The 18146-nt window shown below is 42.9% G+C and overlaps 2 pseudogenes; both read left to right on the top strand.

The window, feature by feature from the left end:
- Positions 1-8532: 8532 nt before the first annotated feature.
- Positions 8533-9359, top strand: LOC113838458 (annotated as a pseudogene).
- Positions 9360-17765: 8406 nt separating this feature from the next.
- On the top strand, positions 17766-17916 carry LOC113831934 (annotated as a pseudogene).
- Positions 17917-18146: the final 230 nt, after the last annotated feature.

Here is an 18146-nt window from a genome sequence, read left to right on the forward strand (position 1 = left end):
CAGCCCCACTACTTCTGTCAGGTTGGAGGGAGGGATCTGTGGAGTAATAAAGACAAAAGAGCCAATCACTGTTGAAAGAAGAATGCCAATTTTATTTAGAGGGTGGTTACATCTACACCATCAGCAGGACCCTAGGAAGTAACTCAGATCAAAGTCCAAGTTCTTAAGCCTCTGGCAATATGCAGATAATCTGTATATTTGTACACAGGCCCTGTTGTCAGGAGGGAAAATAGGAAATAGCACGTAGCTCTGAGGCAGCCAGTAGCTTCCCCAGGGTAATGCAGATCAACCCTACATATGAGGAGAAAAGCACACTCCCAGAGGTACCCTACTGGTCACCCCTTAAACATATAAAAATAGAAATTAGTATCTGTCTTAGTATTTCCAGGATGTCAACATCTATCGTGCCCATCATAGAAAAGCCTGCCTGGCCCGTGCAGATCCTCTGTCTTAGGTAAACAGATATCCCTTGAAAATAACCCATCATTGATAACTCATTTGTCCTGCAACTCAGTTAGACATGCACTGAGGGGTAGTTTGCTGTCAAGGAAAGCATGATTTGCTTTCTCCACAAATGGCTCTTGACTTGCTGTTTTTTTTTGTGCCACAGGCAGACTAGGACTAAAAGGAAGCTGCCCAGATTTTAATCCTGTGGTCTAGTGATCTGTTTTCCTACCTGAAGTGACCTTTAGTATGAGTTCCAAAAGACAGGAGTCTCCCTAAAGAGGAGGCACCCTGATCTCACAAGTCTAAATAATTTTGAGTAGCCAATTGAGAAATCTAGAAAAGTTACCCAATTAAAATTTAAATTGCCCATTCAAACTAGAGAATAAATATAATTCTTAGGATCTTAAGGCAGACTGAACCTCCCCTGAGAACTATGCAGGATGCTTGCTGTGTTAAGTGCCTGAGGGGCAGCTAAGCCACAAACTCCCTGGTGGCTGCAATGGCAGCCACTTCAAAAGTAGCAAGGTCAAGATCTCTCCCATGTCAGTAAGGAAAAGCTGGTCTTCTCCAGGGATCCCATTGTTATGTCTGTACCACGAAAACTGAGGCTGCAATCCCATCATCTCTGCAGCTTCACCAAGTGGCAACTTTGGAGGAAACACTTAAATATTTCTCCAGAAGGAGCGTTACTTAGCATATCAAAGAGTGTAGGAGCACACCTTGTGAGTTAAATTAACCCCTTGGACAGCCAAAGAGACTGTATTTTAAGCAGACATAAGGCCAGGAGTGGAACATGTGGAAAAAGGTTAGCTTGGCTTCCAGCTTTACTAAGCAGACATGGCCAACTATTAGGATATTTGTTCCTTTAAATCCTTATTGCCGGCTGCCTTTCCCAGGTTAAGGTTGGAGCTGACCATAAAAGGTCACACCTGTTTCTAAGAATCCATCAGCACCAAGGCTGGCAGATTTCTCATTAGCATCCAATGGCTCATTAGAAGGCTGAACAAATCAGCAGGAACCAGGAATACACAACACTCCAGCACCCAGACTAGAGATTCAGCATTCTGTGGAAAAATGCAAATAGACCTCGGAGCCCACAACAAAACTGGATCTGGCACTCTCCAAAGACTCCAGGGAAAATCTATTCATTTAACCAGAGGCTTTATCTGCACAGAGGACACCCAAGGATGACTTGCTGCAGAGGTGTTAGAATTATGCACTATTAAAAAAATTTAAAATATAAATAAGTATGTTGAGGGGAGCCAAGAGCACCCTCAAGGTCCCCCTTGTATAAGCAAATAAGCTTTTAAGGTGTGATTGACAAGTTCCACCATAGCCTGCCCTTGGGGGTTGTGAGGAAGGCCAGTTTTGGGGGTAATTACAAAATCCAGACAAAACTGATTGAAACTTGACACATGGTAGGGCTATTATCCTTGTTAGAGGCAAATCTACCCATTGATACCCTCTTTTAAGGCTCTCTTAAATTTAGAAATGAGACCCTGAAAGCAAAATGCTGACAATCAGCAGGGTGCAGAGGAATATTGAAAATGCAATCCCTTAAATCTATCACAAGTAAATGATAATTTTTTGGGGATGGCCTCAGGGGCTGGCATCCCTGCCTGAGTGGCACCCATGGGCATCATGGTCTTATTGACCTGTCGAAAGCCTTGTAACAGCCTCAATTACCTAATTTTTTCTTAAAACCAAATATTGGGGTATTCCAGGGAGAAGTAGAAGGAACAATGTGACCAGCATTGACTTGTTTCTGAATCAGGGCATGAGCAGCCTCCAATTTTATTTTAGCCTGGAGCCATTATTCTACCCAAACAAGTTCATCATTTTTCTAGGTAGTAGGTATTGGAGGTATGGGAAGCTTTGGGTACAATCGCCCCCATCAAAAATGTCCCAATCCAGCCGGGCGTTGGTGGCCCACACCTTTAATACCAGCACTCAGGAGGCAGAGGCAGGTGGATCTCTGTGAGTCGAAGCCAGCCTGGTCTCCAGAGCGTGTGCCAGGATAGGCTCCAAAGCTACACAGAGAAACCCTGTTTCAAAAAACAAAACAAAACAAAACAAAAATAGTCCAAATCCTCTCCTGTCTCCAGGTGCCCTCTGTACCTGGGGTCTGTCTGACACAGGCAAGAGGTCACCCTTTAAATTCTTCCCAATCTCTTTTCCTGCCTTACTCTTTAAGCACACCCTACAACGGAGACTTGACCCCATTGCTTCTAGGACATCTGGGTTCATACCTAAATTAATTACAGATAAATATCTTGGGTACATCTCATTGTTTGGCAATTTTGAGGAGCAGAATCTCTAGCTAAACAAAATTGTATATTTAGACTTAGTTATTAAATGACAAAAATTATGAGGCTGGGAAAAATCTACCATTTTCATTAAACAATCTGTTAACTCCACCCCTTTAGCCAGTAGGCAGGGGAAAGGCCTGAACAGATCCCAATGTGACCTATAAAACATAGAAATTTTTAGGTGAACAGCATATTGAATTTGTCCAAATAACATTTTTAACCTGATCTTCTATGTATAGAATTGTCTCCACAATTTAAAGAGCCATAAAAACATAATGATTCTTAGTCCATAGATTAAATGAATCATATTATTAACTGCTGAGAGACCATTGCAACAGCACCTAACTTCATTCTCTGAGCTGTGGTTGGGGCCTTCTCTCCTTATATTTTTTCTAGTAATAACATAAGCTGCTCTTCTATCAGAAGAACCAATAGTAAAAATTGACATAGTATGTTCATGGCACTGCTCCTTACTATTTTGGGAATCTGAAAGGATGTATTAGCATAAATTGCAACAGCCCAAGATTTGGAAACTGATTATCAATTTTCTTTGAAATCAATTAATGGTTTTAACAGGCAGCTGTCTCCTGAGAGGCTTTTTCTCAAAAACCTTTATCAAATCATGTATCAACGTTTACTTTCTAGATATTTCTTTACATCTATAAAAATTTAGGAGGATGTCAGTATCTTCTCCTTTGCCAAATTCCATATAATCATCGAAGATTTTCCCTGCCCCTCAATCAATGATATGGGCTCCTTTTATTTTTCCACCAACTGAATCTTGAGGATTCAAATCAACCTCTCCTGTTAAGAGATTCAGTGACCAATAGGATGTTCTTATTGACTGTAATTAAAGCAATTTTGGTAGCTAATTTACTATGTCTGAGACAAACCATGTCCAAGGAAATTTAAGCAGTTCCTTTTGTCAGCATTCATGCATTCACAATCATACATATATCAAACATTCATGTGTGGCCACACCAAACATTCACAACTTGCATACATCTCACATTTCTCATTTTGCCTAGGTTATGATCAGTTTGTTGAACTGAAAAATCCCTAATTGAAATCTCTGGTAACACAGCAGTTACAGTCAATTCTTGAATTATGAGCATCCAAAATTTGAACAGATCCAAATTTACCTATGTTGCCTTTCTTTCTCCATAAGTCTTAAGCACAGTTTCTGGCTGGCTGTATCAATAACATGTTTATACATTTGACTGGAATCAGCCAAAGCTACATCTCCCAAGGCTGCAAGTTATCTAAGTTCTGACATTGACCTTACCCTAGCCTTCTCCCCTCTGACCTGCTGTAGATCATCTGAAGCTGCTTCCCTCTCCTGCATCTGGGGAACAAACCCAGTTCTCTATTTTCTCTTCTGTTGGTACTCTCTCTGTGACTCAGTGCCCTTCCTGACCATGTCCAAAGCAACATCTAGAAGGCTCTGTGTATTTCCTCCTCCCCATGCCATGCACTCTCTAACGCAATAACATGTTTAACTGAAGTTTCTGTTGGTCTGATATCTAAACAAATCCCAATAAACCCATGCATGTCATTTGTATTTACTATTGCTCTATTTTTCTCATTTTTCCATATATTTTCTTTTTCTATTTTTCTGTATTTTCCTTTTCTAATTTCTTTTTGAGACAGTGCTACTTTATTTCCAATCCAGCTCATTCCGGAGCTGAGGCACACTTACAGTACCTTATCAGCCTAAGTCTTTCAGAAGTTGAGGCAACCATATAAACACACCCACTCCTAACTTGAACTTGATGCTGGACAGCAAATCCACTAGTGATTTGTATTCCCTTCTTTCTTGATCTAGGTGAGCACCTCCACTATGTAGCATCCAGTGCTGCTGCTTCTTACAGGTTCCAGCAAGGGATATGCAGATTAATAAAGACAAAACAACTGGTCACTCTTGAAAGAAAAATGCCAATTTTATTTAGAGTGGTGTTGACTTCTATAGCATCCACAACTCCCTAGGAATTAACTCAGATCAAATTCCAAGCTCTTAAGCCCCTGGCAATATGCAGATAATCTGCATATTTGTAAACAGGCCTTTTAGGAGGAGGGAAAATAGGAAATAGCACCTAGCTCTGAGGCAGCCAGCAGCTCCCCAGGTGTATTGCTGATCAACCCTAGATAAGAGAAGAAAAGCAAACTGCCAAGGGTCCCCCACACCAAGGGCCACTGCCCAGCTCAACACAGGGACCAGCAGAACTTCAACTTGGCTCATGGTCCATCCCAGCCCAAGCAGTTCAGATTCTATAGCTCAGCCAATCTGCTCTTCCTGGTCTGGGGATACAGGGCCACACAATCACCATGGCATGGCTTGTGGTCTTCCTTACAGCTCTCCACAGAAGAATAAGATGAGAATCCAGGAAGGAACCTGTAAGCTACCCTCCACTGGTGCTCCTGATGGATAAGCCTTCCAAAATTTCATCCTTAGTTAAGACTACCCAGATGGGCTACAGGATTTTAGCAGTCACCCCACTGAATGAGCAGAGATCAAATGACTCAGACCACACAGACACTCCCGGCTTTGCATGCTTCCACACTATAGTCAGTTATGGTCCTGATGTGGGAAATTAGTAATTTAGTAACATCCTCCAATCTGGCAGAGCACATCCTGTTCCTCTTCCATGGCACAGGTTGCTGTGTGTGCACATTCAGTTACATGCTCAATGTTCAGCACAGCCAACCCTTTGCTTCAAAGTTGGGATGTCCTGCAACCAAACACAGATCACATTCACACAGCATCTGTTGTTAAACAAACAAGAAGAAGAAGAAGAAGAAGAAGAAGAAGAAGAAGAAGAAGAAGAAGAAGAAGAAGAAGAAGAAAGCCCCGGATGAGAACACAAGGAAGGGGCTATAAAAATGTCTTGAAGACAGAGAAAATGATAGTAGATATTATGTATATATAACCCTCAAAAGTTATATTTAAAAGTTGAAATAGGCATTATAGTCATATGCTCCAGAGACTGGGGATTTGTATTAGAGCACATCCAGTACTAACTACATTATTTTTCTCAAGGTTATCTTCTTAAACCTGGAAAAAACAATTCTGTTAGGCAGTGCAAAACCATTTTATCCAGTTCTTTTTCTTAGGTTGAAATGTTATAACTACAGGAATTTAGTTTCATGATAAGTTCTTTTCTTTATCTAGAATCTTGTTTGCCTGATCCGTGAAACTGAGAAATGGAATTCAGGACATTTATAGAATATCTAATATTGATTACCTGACTCCACATGGTAAATGTCAACTACTGTCACAGCAGGAAATCTCTCTTCCTGTCCCTTCCTTTCTGTTCTATAACTACACCTGCTTTGCAGTTGGTGAATGAAATTCTTACACGAGTTCCTCCTTCATTAATAAATTCACAATAAAGCCTTGAGAACTTGGAGGATATTCATTTACTTGTTATTTCCTTCCCAGAGTCAAGTCAAGGCCGAAGCTAGAATGAATTGGATGAATGTCTTTCCAGTAATGTGCAGGAGAAGCAGGATTAGGTGTTCAAATTAATTCTCAATTACATAGTGTGAGGCAAGCTTGAGCTATGGGAGACATTGACCAAAAGCAGTGGCTCTCAACTTTCCTAATGCTGTGACACTTTAATTCATTTCCTCATGATGAGGAAACCCCCCCAACTGTACAACTGTTTTCAGTTCTACTTCATCACTAGAATTTTGCTGGTATTAATTATATAAATATATGTGTTTTCTGGTGATCTTAAGCTAGTCCTGTGATAGGGTCATTTGATTCCCCAAAGGGAGCTGTGACCCCACAGGATGAGAACCATTGCTCTAAACTGATACATATAAATAAATAAATAAACACCACTGAAGATAAAAATGAAATGAAATTCTCAAGGAAGGAACAATGGAAAAAATAGAAACAAAGGGATTATGGACACAATGCATTTAAAAAAGGAAATTTTAAAAATGTTGTCAATAATTAGTTTTTTATGCAGATAAAAATAAATGGAAGTACGCTTAGCTATACTGACTTTCAAACAATATAGGCTCTATCCTAGTAGGAATACTGTCACTAATAAGACATTGTACGAATTTACTTATGTCTAAAATTTTAGCTACTGAGAACTGTAAGGTGACTCATGCAGCTACAGCCAATGGCCTGTACCTGAAACCTCTGACCTACTTAACTGTATCAAACAGGATGGCACACATATATCTGCATAGGCAATTTGCCTAATTGCACATTCAATATTCTTTTGCTTAAGATAACATTTCCAAGCTGTCTGTGTTCATTCACGTGACATGCATTAAAACATGCTGGGACATTACAAAAACATCAATTGTATCACAGTCAAGTCCATTTTCATGATGGTGACTCCAGCAGCTGATTGCCTTCCCTGTTTCCCCTGCAGTGTACACAATACACTACTCCTCTTGTTTTGGTCTGAAGACAGAAGCAATGTTCCACATTCATATCCGTTTCCTCTGACTGCTTTGGATATATGACTACATGACTCAAATGGACAATTTTAAATCTCTGAGGTGGTACAGTCATTTAATTGAAGAATTTTGGAGGTGTAATATAGAGGTCAGCCAGGTCATTGCCATGGAGAACAACAGACTGGAATCAAAGCCACTGACATCACCATAAGAGTGCTTGCCTCAGAAACATTTTTTCAAGATGGAAATGCAGCTGTCCTAGAATTAATATGCCTTTCCAGGGAGAAATCACTTCACACACTTAGGAGGTTAATAAGGAATAATCTCTCTATTGATGGTATGCATCCAACTCTACGTAAAGCTCAAAGTGGAGCCAGTTTAGACATATTTGCATTCCACAAATGACATCATCATTAAGTGTCTTTAGATTCATATTCCAGGTTGAACTTTGAACAAATTAAATAGACAGGCAACTTGTAGGTCTACCTACTTAGGCATATGTGAGGATTACACAGCAATGATATATGCCAGAATAAATTAATTTCACCCGTGATCTGGTCTTGAACTCACCTCTGCCTGCCTATGCCTCAGGAGTGCTGAGATTTAAGCTTCTAAGGAAAAGAGCATCTTGTATACTACTGCAGTGGGAGGGGGGAAGAAAGGTATTGAGCTCTATGAAGTAGCAGGAAGCACAATATGAGGGGACAAATTCAAGAGGCAGCTACTCAAATGTCACCACACAAAGGGATCACAGGGTATCTCTAGAACATTACTAAGACAAAAGTGGCCATTGGACCAATAACAACAGCACCATATGGTGGGAGGAGTTGGGTTCCCAGGATCTGAAGCAATCTTTCCAAAAAGGCCTTGGCCCCACATAATTATCAGCTCTCACAGGCCAATTCCTAGTTTTAGTAAGGGTTTGGGTTTTACTGTCAATACCCCAAGCCTTTATGGGAATATCCCATGAAATAGGCCCAGGCTATTAAAGCTGACAAATGAAAATTAAAATTAATAAAAGTTTCAGAACTTGGGCCCTGAAAAGAGAATATCTACAGGTAAGGCAAAATTTAATTCATTAAAACAGGAGTGCCATGGGCGGCACCTGACAGCTTGCTCTCAGAGAAGGGGAGGTAACTGTCCACCACTCCTGTTAACATTCTTTTGCTAATTGCTGGTTGTAAACATCCTGCAGCCTCCCTAGGTTGGAAGTCTGTTGGCCCCAGGCTTCTGCATCTCAGGCCCAGCCTGGCCCCAGCCTCTGTGATTCTCTTGCCCTAGCAGCAGCCCACCAAGCCCGCAGACAGCCAGGTCGCCAGCGATGCCCCCACAGCCGAGGGGTCCCAGGCAGAGGGCCATGCCGTGCCAGAGGGCTGAGAAGGAAGCTGGCTTTGAGGCAGAGGGGGAGGACAAGGATGACAGCTTCCTCCTGCTGCAGCAGTCTGTGACTCTGGGCAGCTTGACCTACGTGGACCAGCTCATCCCCAAGATCGGTGAGACTCTGAAGCTGGACACAGCGCACAATGGCCCTGCCTCGCGAGTGCTGCCCCGGGCCCCCCGCCCCTGCGGGTCCTGGCTGCGATCTCAGTGGAAGAGAACCGGTCCCCAGCTAGGCAGATGCTGCGATCTTCTGTGCCTGCAGAGACCGGGGCCCCAGCTCACCCAGGAGCCATTAGCTGCATGCTGTGGGAGCGCGGGCGCATGCGGAGCCGGGCGGCTCCCTACTGCGTGGCGGAGCTCACCGCGGGCGCCAGCGCCCTATGCCCTATGTCCGGGCAGCCTGGCCTTGAGGGACCTCCTGTGGCAGGAAAGCCTAGCACCCCACAGCCTCTTTCAGGCCCATGCCGGCAGGGTTGGCCCCAGAGCAGAGCCATGTCCCTCCTTCTGCAACAGCGATGTGCATCTCAGCCTGAGACCCACACCAGCGACGATGACCCTCACCAGCTCCTGCAGCAGCTCCTGCTTTCGGGAAACCTCATCAAGGAGGCAGTGCAGCGGCTACATTCACTACAACTACAGCTACAGGCAAATCTTTCCTCACACCGATTCCTCAAGCTTCTGTCCGCCCCTGTGCAGGAGCCACCATCACCTGGGAGCCCTTGAGCAGCCTGCAGCGACCCTGGCACTTGGGTGAGGAGGGCGCTGCTCAGAACTGGGGAGGACTTTCTTGTCCCTGGCAGCTAACAAGCAGGGTAGCTTCCTCACCAGCCTGTACCTGCGGACCAAGGGATTCACCCAGATGTGGCTAGTAACAAATCTACACTTCGCACCCAAGTGACTGGAATTGTGGCTGAACTGATGATAGGATTTTAACTTAACTGAACTGTTTTTGAATAAATGTGTTCAGGTTTTTGTTAAAAGAAGAAAAAGATTCCTGCCACCAAGGGGATAATTGACAGTACCCAGTGACCCTCTAACCCTGCAAGCCCATGCCCTGTCTTATTTCACTCAAATGTATCTCACTTAAAATATATAGTTACTGCTATACTCTGTACTTTGTATAACCTGAAGTAACCATGGAAACCCTGTAATTTGTGGCTTTCAACCTTTGGTCTTCCCCTGTAAAAGCTTCTCTTTTTGGGTGGTTGGTATCTCACTTCCCTGCCATGCAGTGAGATCCTAGCTGGCCACCTTGAAATAAAAAGAAACCTTTTGCTTTTGCATCAGAGTGTCAAAACATTGGTTTAGTCTCTGGGCTCCAGGAACTTGGCACAACAATTTGGTTTCCTGACCATGAAACTCAAAACCCTACCAGGACTCAGAACTCGTAGGTATTCAACTCCAACTAGTTGGTTGAGTAAATGTTTTTTATTTGTCTGATAAGTTCATGTTCCTCTAATTTATGTATGCTAGGGTAACAGGTAATAGAGGTAACAGGCCAAGAGCTTGGCAGATTTGCCTACAATGCCAGGCCTGGGCAACCTAGGAGAAGTCCTCAACTTTTCTTCTAGGGCAGGTATTCTATGGAGAGTTGGATCAAACCTGCAATCTAGGTTAAAATAGGTGGTTTAATTGAGAACTTCTGTTGGTAAAATAGGGGGTCCAATTGAGGACTTCCAATGGTAAATGTAGGAATCTGGGTATAGGCACTTTATTACTAGTCTCTGCCCTGTGTTTTTATTGTCAGTTTGTCTTTTCTTGAAGGATTATGACTCAGGACAGAATCTAAAGGGACAGACCCCTTCCTCCCCTTTGAAAAACAGGGGGGAAGTTACAGCCTGGTGGAGGACAGGATACTCTGGCTCCTTGCATGCCCCTAGACCAGCCTGGGTTACCAGCCTCCTGATGGAGGCTCCTGGGGCTACATAAAAGCCTGTGAATGGCAGGCACTCAGAGCCTGCTTTCCCAGGGCTTGGGTGGGAGCTGGCTTCCAGAAGGACTTGCTCTGCCCCTCCCTCCCTGCAGGGTGACAGTGGCCTACAGCATGCCTTCTGGGAGCAAGCATCCTCCACATAGGCCTCAGTCAGTTGTGGGTTCAAGGATGACAAATCCTTGGGAGAAGGATGCCTGTGGGGTGCACACTGGGCTAGCCAAGGGGTGGGTGCCTCCAAATCTAAGTGTGCCCCTCTGGCCCTGCATTCCTGGGAAGCTGAGGTCCCAGCAGGTCTATGGGCAGAAGGGGCTCAGAGGGTAGCAGCAGGCCTGTGATTGCTGGAGGGAGGGGCATCATCAGTGTTGCTCAGCCACCCTGGGAATGTTGCTCAGTGATGCCTCTTCACCATTGGCCAGTAAGTGCAGAGAGCGTGAATGCAGCCTGGGTGGCACTTGCTTGCTCATGAGGCCTAAAGGGCATGAGTGAAAATTTGGAAACCTTGCTGCTCTTAGGAAAGCCATGGTCCCCCAAAGTTAACACTCACTGGCTCACTTGCCTGTCACAGCTCTCTCCAGTGCTAGCAGATGGGATTCCTGCACCCTGACTGAAAAGTTACCCACTCCTAGCCAAACAGGCTTGGCTTTGTGCTGTAAAGTTACAGCCTATGGATGCTAGGTTACTGTTATGACACTGTAGCCAGACTTCCCTCCACCAGGTCTGCTCTGGTCATTCAGATTCAAGGGCTGGTTACAAATTGTTATTGGTTAGGGTAATGAAAAATGTTTTTCAAAACCACTGGCAGCCAAGGACAGTTTGTGCCCATCAGTGCTGCCTCCATTTCTTCCTAAGCCAATTATATTAACTTATGCCATTCTGTATACTTTGGGAAGCTTTGACGTTTACATAAAAGTCAAAGAGATATTATGTTTAAAAATAATGCTTTCCCTTCCATAGGAAAAAATATATGTGTTTTAGTCATCCAAACATAAGGAGTTACATTTATTTGTCATCATTTTAAAAAATTGTACATATTATTATTAACTAAAAAAAGCGGGGATTTAGGGTAAAGGTTTTTATATCAACTAAAATATAATAATATATAAAAGTTGTACTAAGTTTTACTGTCAGGGGCCGGGAATTCAGTGCCTGCCCTGTGTGTGATTCCTGCTAACAATTAAGATGGAGAAATAAGGTTAAAAAAATGGATGGTATGTAGATGTGATGGCTATGTGAAGACTTGGTATGATCTGTATGATGCAAGAAGACCAAATGTGTTAAAAAATTAGATGTAGGAGATGTCAAATGGGGGTGCACATTCGGATGTCCACAGAATACAACAAAGCATCACAGAAAAGCATTGGAAAGAGCTTAAGGTGTTGAGAGTAGGATTCTGCTTCTCTGAGCAATAAAAAATAAAACAGGAGAGTTGTAAGGAGGTATGAATTTTTTTTAATTTTTATTTTATTTTATTAGTTCAAATTAGGAACAAGCTTGCTTCAGATGTCAATCCCTTCTCCCTTTTCCCCCCACCCCCAACATCCCACCTGCCCCTAGCCATCCCCACTCCACTCCCCAGGCAGGGTAAGGCCCTCAAAAGGGTTCCCCAAGGTCTACTACATCATCATGGGCCAGGCCTAGGCCCTTCCCCATGTGTCCAGGTCAAGAGAGCATCGTTCATATGGGATGGGCTCTCAAGATCCCTTCTTTTTTTAGACCTTACATATTTAATACTGTGCATTACTCCTGTACACATGGAAAAAAATTAAGTTCAACATTTCTAGAACAATATGGATGTTAATTTTTGTACAATGCCAACTGAATGGGGTAAACTTGGATACTTTTTTCCAAAGATGACAGCACAGCTAAAGTTTCCAAAAATTCAAATTGTATATATGTATATATGTATATATGTATATATGTATATATGTATATATGTATATATGTATATATGTATATATGTATATATGTATATATGTATATATGTATATATGTATATAAAAAGACCAATAATGGTAATATGTTATGCATCAATAGCAGCAACAGCTTCTCCAGGTTCTGCAGTCATTTAAATAAAATTGTAGAGACATCCAGCACTCTCCATTAAAAAAAAAAAGTAAAAACCAAAATCCCAGAAAAACAGCACAGTTCTGTTACCCTTGAGGAACCTGACACCATTTCTTTTTTAAATTAGCTTGTCAATCTTCATCTGGAAGGAAACCATTCTCAGAAACATCATTAAAAGCAGCTCTGATAAAGCACAGTCACTACTATGTATCATAAAGCAGGTCCACATATGAGTGAGTACATATCATTTTTGTCTTTTTGTGATTGGGTTACCTCGCTCAGAATGGTTTCTTCTAGATCCATCCATTTTCCGGCAAATTTCAAGATTCCATTGTTTTTTAGTGCTGAGTAGTACACCATTGTGTAAATATACCACCTTTTCTCTATCCATTCTTCGGTTGAGGGGCATCTAGGCTGCTTCCAGTTTCTGGCTATTACAAATAATGCAGCAATGAATATGGTTGAACAGATCTCCTTGTTATATGAATGTGCTTCTTTTGGGTATATGCCTAAGAGTGGAATTGCAGGATCTTGTAGTAGACTCATTCCCATTTTCTTGAGGAGTCGCCATACTGATTTCCAAAGTGGCTCTACAAGTTGGCACTCCCACTAGCAGTGGAGGAGTGTTCCTCTTTCTCCAAATCCTCTTCAGCATAAACTGTCATTGTTATTTTTGCTTTTAGCCATTCTGACAGGAGTAAGATGGTATCTCAGAGTTGTTTTGATTTGCATTTCCCTGATGGCTAAGGATGTTCAACACTTTCTTATGTATCTTTCAGCCATTATAGATTCCTGTATTGAGAATTGTCTATTTAGTTCTGTACCCCATTTTTTAATTGGATTGTTTGGTGTTTTTGAGAATAGCTTCTTGAGTTCTTTGCATATTTTGGTGATCAGCCCTCTGTCAGATGTGGGATGGTGAATATCTTTTCCCAGTCTGTGGGCTGTCCTTTTGTCTTGCTAAGTCCTTTGCCTTCCTGAAGCTTCTCAGTTTCAGGAAGTCCCATTTATTCATTGTTGATCTTAGTGTCTCTGCTACTGGTGTTAGGTTCAGGAAGCAGTGTCCTGTACTGATTAATTCAAGGGTATTTCCCAATTTATCTTCTAGTAGGTTCAGTGTGGCTGGGTTTATGTTGAGGTCTTTGATCCAATTTGACTTAAATTTTGTGCAGGGTGAAAGGCTTGGGTCTATCTGCAGTCTTCTACCTGTTTGCATCCAGTTATGCCAACACCATTTGTTGAAGATGTTCTCTTTGTTCCAGCATATATATTTGGATTGTTTGTCAAAAATCAGGTGTTCATAGGTGTGTGGGTTAATTTCAGGGTTTTCAACTCAATTCCATTGGTCTACCAGTCTATTTTTGTGCCAATACAAAGCTGTTTTCAGGACTATAGCTCTGTAATAGAGCTCAAAGTTAAGGGTGGTGATGCCTCCAGAAGTTCCTCTATTGTACAGGGTTGTTTTGGCTCTCCTGGGTCTTTTGTTTCTCCATATAAAATTGAGAATTGCTCTTTCAAGGTCAGTGAAGAAATATGTTGGGATTTTGATGGGGATTGCATTGAATCTGTAGATTACTTTAGGCATGATTGCCATTTTTACTGTGTTGATTCTGCCTATCCAAGAGCATGGGAGATCTTTCCATTTTCAGGTTTCTTCTTTAATTTCTTTCTTTATCATCTCAGCTGTGGGTGATTCTTTTAGGCCAGCAAGACTAACCACATTGTTTTCCTTGATTCGTGGCACCACCTAGTGGTCACAGAACATAAATAATTTTTGTATTGTGACCCATAAAAATTACTCTTATCCTGACTTTTATGTATAGACCATAATTAACAGGTATGCATTTAGTCAACACACCATCCAGAATTATCAAAAAATTTGCCACAGAAATTAAAATTGGAAAAATAGTATACAACTTGACTGTAGATATCAGAACTCACATCCTTGGCCCAAGAACTTTCTAATAAATTTCTAGAGGGTATAGTGCATAAGAGTTTAGTAGATGAGTGCACTGACTAAGAAAGGACATTTCTGGAAGGGAGTGAAGGAATTGCCCTGTAGTGCTGTCAAAAAACTATGCAAGAGGCAGCCAGGTGGAAGACAGACTTGAGGTGGGTTTCAAAAATGATAGATGTTCTTGACTACTGATCATGTTTCTATCAAAGAATCCAGCCAAGAATCCTGCAATTCTTTGATTGGACTGAAATGCAGGAACAGTGTTCAGCAGATAAATAACTGGGCACTCCCGTCAGTTAGAGAATGAAGACAAAATACCAGTGAACTGAGTCCTGCCAGGGTACATGCCTAGAAAACAAAACCACTGACAAAGTGCTGGGGACATCAATTTCTCAAATCAACATGCTTGCAAATTTGCTAAATAAATGTTTATAGATACTAATCTAAGCCAAACATGATTCAAATCCCTCCATTCAGTGAACAAGTAAAGAAAAACCAATAGATAAGTGATGATATCATCACACTCAAGTCAGTAGACTCCAAAGGGGAGATAGTAAAAATTACCTCACTTGTGAAATGTAGAACAAAGTCCATGTATTCACCTTGATTTTTAAAAAAGTCATACATATGTGTTGCTGCTGATGTTGGGTGTGTGTGGGGGGGTATGTGTGTTTATGTTTGAAGACAATTTGCAGCAGTCAATTTGTCTTTCTACCACGTGGGTCCTGACACACATCAAATCTTCAGATTTGGTAGTAAGCATCATAATCGAACTGATCCATCCTGTCAGCCCAGGATGTTTATTTCTCATTTGGAACTCAATCTACAACATTCCATATAATTCAGAAAATTAAAGTATTAAAAACAGCAAGAGGAGAAAAAAGGCATGGAAGTCAAATGTGTTCTTTTTTTTTCTTTTTGGTTATTTGAGACATTTTTTTCTGTGTATTCCAGCCTGACATGGAAACCTAAACATTCCCTAAATTGACTTCAGACTGCAATCCTTTCCAGCAGCCTTACAGGTCCGAGAAGACACAACCCACCATGCCCAAAAGTCAAATATGGTTCTGTAATTCATATTGTAAAATAGAGAATAGAGCATATTGAAAAATAATCAATAACGAAAAAGAAAATGTGGTCTGTGTGATGCTTGGTGAGGAAAGACACTTGCCACCAAATTTGTAAACCTGAGTTCAATTCCCAGAACTCATATGGTAATGACAATTGGTCTGTTGATCTCTGGAAGCTGTCCTCTCTTTTTAGATATAAAGATGCCATTTAGTAACAAAATATGCTTAGTACTGGATCAAATGTTCAAAGAGGCCAAGACACATAGGCATGACCAATGTGCAGAATATAGAAATACTCCTTGAAAAGCTTGCCTTGTAATTCAAACCACTTTCCTGTGGAGCATCAAAATTCTTGTTTCTCTGTGTTAAGCACACAGAATTAAGAATCAGGATGATGACCCACAACATTTGCCTATGTTTTAGAAAGCCATCCTGAGGTACATGGAAGGAAATCGTGATCTATCTGGCCCTAAGGGATGATGGAAAAAGAAACAAAATGTAAATAGAAGCTGTGAGCAGTTTCTGCTCTGAACTGTAAACATCAATGAGGTATTTTTGGCAGATGGAGTGGTTCTATTTTGTTGGTTTTTGGAACTGAGGTAATAATTAAGAGGGGAGCTTGGAGGCATTCGTATTGTGCCACTAAAGGGGAAATTCTTGGACCGGTGGAAGACAGACCAGAGGGAAAGCATTTGCCAAGAATGTTTTCTTTAAACAAGAAAGAAAGTCGGAGGTTCGCAGATGATCAGATACCATCGTAGTTCCAACCACAAACAATGCCGACTGGAGATGCAGTGGTGTTATTCCCATGACCCTCCAGGTAGCTTCCTGAAAACCTAAGTGTTTGTGTTTGGGGGGAGTATGGTTGCAAAGCTGAAACTTAAAGGAATTGATGGAAGGGCACCACTAGGAGTGGAGCCTGCAGCTTAATTTGATCTATACAGGAGACCTCACCTGGACCAGACAAGGACAGGATTGACAGATTGATAGCTCTTTCTTGAATCCGTGGGTGGTGGTGCATGGCCATTCTTATTTGGTGGAGTGATTTGTCTGGTTAATTCCAATAAGGAAGGAGACTCTGGCATGCTAACTAGTTAAGTGACCCCGGAGTGGTCAGCATCACCCAACTTCTTAGAGGGACAAGTGGCATTCAGCCACCTGAGATTGAGCAATAACAGGTCTGTGATGCCCTTAGATGTCTGAGGCTGCATGCACACTACACTGACTGGCTCAGCCTGTGCCTACTCTATGCCAGCAGGAGCGAGTTACCCATTGAACCCCATTCATGAAGGGAATCGGGGATTGCAATTATTCCCCAAGAATGAGGAATTCGCAGTAAGTGTGGGTCATAAGCTTGCATTGATTGAGTCTCTGCCCTTTTTACACACAGCCCATGGATACTACCAATTGGGTGGTTTAGTGAGGCCCTCAGCTTGGCCCTGCAGGGGTCTGCCCATGGCCCTGGCTGAGTGCTGAGAAGAAGTCGAACTTCACTATCTAGAGGAAGTAAAAGTCCCAACAAGGTTTCTGTAGGTGAACCTGCAGAAGGATCATTAAGGAGAGAGCCGGGGGGGGGGGCTCTGCCACTGAGCCTACATATACGTTCTTCTCGCTAGGAGGTGTGTCCCAGGTTCTGTTGTGCTTAGAAGGGGAGGAGGAGGTAAGGTGGTGGTGGTGACGTCAGTGTGGTATGGTGCATGGTGAGTGGTATTGGGTGTTGTTTCTGGTACCTGGCTATGGTTTTCAGGTGTGTAGGTTTAAAGAACCCAGGTTCCCGGGTTCGAGGGGGCTCAGAAGGCCCGTGGAGTGACCTTCTGGTGGTGGCTCCCTGGGACTCCTGTTCCTTCCATGGACGAGGCGGTTCCCGGGTCTCCCTGAGGTCTTTGCTGGGAGCTCCTCTTTCATTCCCCTGGGGCTCTCCCCGGGCTCCCTGCTTGACCATGCATCACCAGTCATCGGTCCCGAATCGTTCCACATCTCCCCCCCACCCCCGTCCCGACCCTCTCTAGAGTTTGTGTTGTCTCTTTCTTCTATGTCTAGCTAGCTGGCCTGAGGCAAACCCCTGCTCTGTCCTCCCCTTCCCTCCTGTGTCCATTGGAAGTGTCTGCAGTGGGGGATGGTGGTGGGACCCTGAGGCTGTCAGCTCCCATTGGGTAAAGTTTGTCTCTTCCCACATCCAAAACATTGACTCTTAGAGGTGGATCACTCGGCTCCTGCATTGGTGAAGAATGCAGCTAGCTGCGATAATTAATGTGAATTGCAGGACATTGATCATCAACACTTGGAACGCACTTGCTACACAGGGTTCCTCCAGGGTCTGTGCCTGCCTGAGCATAGCTTGAAGATCAATCGTCCCCGCCCTCAGTGCACTCTTCTGGGTTGTGTGGCTGGGGGTTAGCTTTAATGACCCCGCACGCAGGCCCTCCATCTCCCTCAGTTCAGATGTGTGTTGGGTGCCTTGGTGGTGGGTGGTCATCCTCGTTGTCTCCCATGTGAGCCTTGACCAATGTCCACCCCTGCCTTTCCCTTGTCTTCTTCGCGATGCTCTGCTCCTGCCTCCCCTTTGA

Source organism: Cricetulus griseus, unplaced genomic scaffold, assembly GCF_003668045.3.
Source record: "Cricetulus griseus strain 17A/GY unplaced genomic scaffold, alternate assembly CriGri-PICRH-1.0 unplaced_scaffold_1, whole genome shotgun sequence".
NCBI lineage: Eukaryota > Metazoa > Chordata > Mammalia > Rodentia > Cricetidae > Cricetulus > Cricetulus griseus.